This window comes from Callospermophilus lateralis, chromosome 7 (assembly GCF_048772815.1).
Source record: "Callospermophilus lateralis isolate mCalLat2 chromosome 7, mCalLat2.hap1, whole genome shotgun sequence".
NCBI classification, from domain to species: Eukaryota; Metazoa; Chordata; class Mammalia; order Rodentia; family Sciuridae; genus Callospermophilus; species Callospermophilus lateralis.
Window position 1 is genome coordinate 23470486 of NC_135311.1, and position 5513 is coordinate 23475998.

The 5513-nt window shown below is 35.8% G+C and overlaps 1 pseudogene; it reads right to left on the bottom strand.

Annotated features, from left to right (window-relative positions):
• Positions 1 to 3964: 3964 nt before the first annotated feature.
• LOC143641943 (vomeronasal type-1 receptor 90-like) lies at positions 3965 to 4842 on the bottom strand (annotated as a pseudogene).
• Positions 4843 to 5513: the final 671 nt, after the last annotated feature.

Below are 5513 nucleotides of genomic sequence, written 5' to 3' on the forward strand. Positions count from 1 at the left end.
TTTGAAACATTTAGTGCTTGGAATTGAACACTGGGATGCTTTACCACTGAGCAACATCTGGAGTCTCTTTCTTAATTTATATTTTTATTATGGAAAGTACATATGGCATATGAGTAATATTTTTTTAAAAAAAATTTATGTTTTTGGCTTTAGGCAGACACAATATCTTTATTTTATTTTTACGTGGTGCTGAAGATTGAACCAAGTGCCTCACGCATGCCAGGTGAGTGAGCTACTCACTTGAGCCATATCCCCAGCCCCTACATATGAGTAATACTTTTAACAATTAGTGCATTTCTTTTATTATGGAATTGTAACCATCAGCCATTCCCAGTGCCTTTTTTTCTTTCAAAATCTAACTCTATCTAATAAAACAAATTCACCATTGTCTTTTTTTCTGAGTCCTTGAAACCTGCCAGTCTGTCTTCTGACACTATAAATGAGAAGAATCTAACTCTATCTTCTCAAAGTAGATTATGACAATATTTTTTCTTTTGCAACACTTTTTACTTGCTACAGGGTCTTGAAGTTTCTTCTGTAGTGAATGGTGTGCCATGATTTTTTTTTTTTTTGCTATTGAAAGCCAATAAATTCCAGGCCAGATTTTGATTCTAGATTCATCTACTTATGCACATTGTGTTGTTTTAAACATTGGCTATTGTAAATGATGTTACTATGAGCATAAGTATACAAATCATATTTTTATTTTTTTTTCTGCTGTAAACAGAGAAGTACAGTTAATGGGTCATATGTTAATTTATGGTGAGAAATGTTACCATATTTTATTAGGCAAAATACGGATCACTGAGACTATTAACTTATAAAAATATTGTACACTTTTATGTATATACCAGAATGGGTTAACCCAAGCTATGAATTTAAGAACAACCTCTCAGGTGTCCCTTGCTGAAATCAAGCAGAAACATAGCAATTTTGTGTCATTTTATAGGTAAATGACTAAATTATCTATTACATATTTTACATCTGTGTGTATCAAAGTAAATCAATTTATCTTATAAAACTATAAAACCATGATTAATTTCTTTAACCTAGAATGCACATACAATTTTTTATAATTATAAAACTGTTCAAAGTCTCATTAACACAACCAGTCCATCACTCAAAGTTAAACACTTAGTATACTCCTCCATAATGATTTTAAAGAGTTCATAAATTGTTTCTCAGTACTGATCACCAATAAAGGACTGATTGTGGCATAGCCACATGGCCACAATGACCTGGATACCATGACCTATTGGTCATTGTTTTGTAGAATTCTTGAGGAGGAGACCATGCAGTCCAAACAGTACATGAACAAAAAGAAACCCATGAGCAGCAGAATGGTCTGGGTGGCTCTTTGTTCAGGGGATGCAGCTGAAGACAGGTTATTACACTGGAGATGCTGGTACTGCCTTTTATGCCTGCACAAGAGGGTCACTATGTATCCACATGAGAGGGCCATGAGCCCTATAAAAGACATGTCACTGAATATGCCCAATGTAAAAAAATAAGGCCTGAGCAAGCAACTCATGAGTAAAACTGTGCAGGATTGAGTAATAAATATAAGACCATGCATATTTACTGTGGAGTTGTCAACAGTAGAGATTGAGAAGTGAGCACTCAAGGACATGTAGAAAACCCACAGGAAAACCAGGCTCTGATGTGGGACGTACGTTGGAAATTTGCAAAGCAGGAACTTCTGGGGCTGAGGGTAATGGCTTGGAGGAGACTCAGCAATTCGCCACAGATGCATGGGTTTATGTTTGCATTATGTCCCATTTCCATTGGTGTATGTGTGTGTCCTTCTGCAAGTACCATATTGTTTTGATTACTATAACTTTATAGTAAGTTTTGAGATCAGGAAGTATGAGTTCTCTGACTTTCTTTCAAAAACATTTTATTTGTGGTATTTGTGGCCCTTTGCCATTTGGTTTGAATTTGATGATCAGCTTTGTCATTTCTGAAAAAAAAAAGCACAATTTGGATTTTGATAGAGATCTCATTGGATCTGTAGAACAGCAGAGGTAAAAGAGGGAATATCTCTCCTGTTCTGGATATGAGAGCAAACAGTTTTAATATTTCCCTATTTAGAATAATGTTAGCTGTGGTTTTTTCATAAACCTGCTTTATCTTTTTGAGAAGGTTCCCTTCTTTACCTAGTTTTTGTAATTCTTAAGAAAAAAATTAACAAGTCTTCAATTTTGTCAAATACCTTTTTCATATCAACTGAAATTATCATTGAGATTTTTATTTTCTATGTTAATATGATGTATTACATTTACTGATTTTTTTATGTCGTACCACCCTTGCATTTATAAGTCAAATTCTTTTTGGTACAGTTTTATCCCTCAAAGTCGATAGTTTATAGTAGTCTTGGTTTTGAATATTCTATGGGTTTTGACAAATATATAATGATGTTACCAATGTCTTTGGTATCAGAAAAATATAGACTTATGGAATAAATCAGGAAATATGCCCTACTATTTTATGCTTTGGAAAAGATTGATAAGTATTTGTATTAATTTTTCAAAAGTTTAATAGGCTTCACCAGTAAACCCAGTAAACTTCTACTGTGCAGTAGAAGTACTCAAACTGATTCCTCTATTCTGTTTTTGGTGTCTTTCACTAAAATCTTTCCATCCGTCCCTTCCCTGCTATCAAATAAGAAATCCTCAATGACACCTTTCCTCAGGTCCTGGTAACTGCGAATCTATTTTCTGTCTGTATGTGTTTCTAAGCTCAGTTCTACCTTCCACATTAAAGGTTTGTGAATTACTGTCTCATGCAATTTTTGTTGTTCTTGTTCAGATTGAATAATATCCCATAATATGCTGAGGCCATATTTTGCTTATACTTTTATATGCTTTTGGACACTGAGTTGCTTCCATCATGGGTTATTGATAATAATGCTATTATGAGAACCGGTTTATATATGATATCTTAAATACCTACATTCCATTCTTTTTAGCAGATCAGTAAAAGAACAATTGGTGGTTCCGGTGGTAATTCATGGCAGTAAATATTGACATATTTAGTTGGGAAAAATACAGCTCATTTAAAGCACTTACTAAAACATAATATACACTCTCCATGTGTTTATAGTGGCTAACGCACACCTTCCTCATAAGAATCTTTTGCTAATGACAAAATCATGGAATTTTCAGGGAAATGGATGGAATTAGAGCAGATTATGCTAAGTGAAGCTAGCCATTCCCTAAAAAACAAATGCCAAATATCTTCTTTGATATAAGGAGAGCAACTAAAAACAGAGCAGAGAGGAAGAGCATGAGAAAAAGATTAACATTAAACAGGGACAAGAGGTAGGAGGGAAAGGGAGAGAGAAGGGAAAATACATGGAAATGGAAGGAGACCCTCATTGTTATACAAAATTACATATAAGTAGAAGTGAGGGGAAAGGGAAAAAAACAAGGGGGAGAAATAATTACTATAGATGGGGTACAGAGACAAGATGGGAAGGGAGGGGAGGCGAGGGGGGATAGTAGAGGATAGGAAAGGCAACAGAACACAACAGACACTAGTTTGGCAGTATGTAAAAACGTGAATGTGTAACCGATGTGATTCTGCAATGTGTATATGGGGTAAAAATGGGAGTTCATAACCCACTTGAATCAAATGTATGAAATATGATATGTCAAGAACTATGTAATGTTTTGAACAACTAATAATAAAAATTTTTAAAGAAGAATCTTTTGCTGACACCAGGCAGATATGTTGGACATTTGTGTTATCTCAAAGAGGTAAAGTATTGGCATTTCTGTGACACATTTGTTATTCACATGTCTCTAACAGATTTAACAAAAAAATGTATATCTCCATATTCACATAATCCAGAGAACATCTATTGTATGACATGATTTATTGTTTGGAAGCCAGTGTATTGGCACATTAGGAGAACTTATCTATCATCAGTACTTAAATTTTTGCTATCTTAACCAAAATGATTTTAAGAAGTTAATAATTCATTTTTAGTGCAGATTAGCAGCAAAGGACTGGCTGTGGCATAGCCATTGGCCACCGTCATCTGGACATAAAAGCTAACATGGTCATCTTTCCACATAGATCTTGAGGAGGAGAAGATGCTGTCCAAACAGTACATGAGCACAAAGAAACTCATGAGTAACAGGATGGTCCAGGTGGCCCTCTGTACAGGGGATGCTTTTGGAGAAAGACTGGTGCTTTGAAGGTGCTGGAAGTGCCTCTGGTGTCTACACAAGAAAGCCACCATGTACGCACTTGAGAGGGCCATGGGTCCTATAAGAAAGAAATCCCAGAATACACCTAATACAGAAAATAAATGCCTGATGAGGTAACTCATGGGTAAAATTGTGCAGGATTGAGTAATAAATACATGGCCATGTGCAATCACATTGGGAATGGCAGTAGAAGACAATGAGAAGTGAGCACTCAAGGACATGTAGAAAGCCCATAGGAAAACAAGGACACACAGGGTCTGCTGTGGGATTTATGTTTGAACTTGGCCAAGCAGGAGCTTCTGGGGCTGAGGATGATGGCCTGGAGGACACTCAGCAGGCAGGTGGCACAAATGGAGAAGCCCCTCAGAAACCTGTGCACGTAGATAACTGATTGACACTTGATGTAATCCCCAAAATCCTGAGACACAAAGACACTTGTAACTAAGTACCCTAAAATTATCATCATCCCCATGTGGATTAGGGCCAAGAGACCTATGATCAGGTCAGTGGGCTTGAGCCTGTGCTGGAGGAGGAATGTGGAGATGTGGAAGAGAAGGATGGAGTTGGCCAAGATCCCAAATTTTTTTGCAGAGAAAAACGCATTTCTTATGGTAAAAACAAAAATCATATAGTTGGTTGGTCTTTTTCATCTTTTAGGCAAGGAATCACAGAGTATATATCTTCAGAAGCAATGAAGAAAAAGTCTTTATTCAAGTAATATCACCGTCATGAATCTCAGCCTCTCCTATTACCATCAGAAAATGTGTGGATTCACCCTAACACACCCTTTTCCCACTTCAGCACTCAAAAGTTTTCTGACACCTGCCAAGTGTCATATTTTCTATTATTACCAAATTACATCTGAATTGCATAACAATTGTTGAGTTCCCACTGTACATCAGCTTTCCTATCCATTCAGACCTACTATATATTATTAAAAAAATTCTCCATTATAATCTTATCTTGAAGTCTTCTGGAGTAGTGTCTTTATTGGTTTTTCATCTTTCTCTTCTCAATGAAGTCCCAAGTGCATATTGAATATGCAACAATTTTGGTGAATTCAAATGGGAGGATTGCATAATAGTAGAGAATACCATCTCTCTCAAGAAATGAATCTCAATGGAGTAGTTTTAAACTATGAAATGTTATTTTGGTGCAATAATTTTATACTGGTTTATTACCAGACCTTACATCTTTAATACATCAACTGAGCCAACGTTGAGAATTACACACTGTATGACAAATTGTTTGAATTTGTATCTGTTATCTTCCATTGATTTCAAGCATTACCTTGAGTCA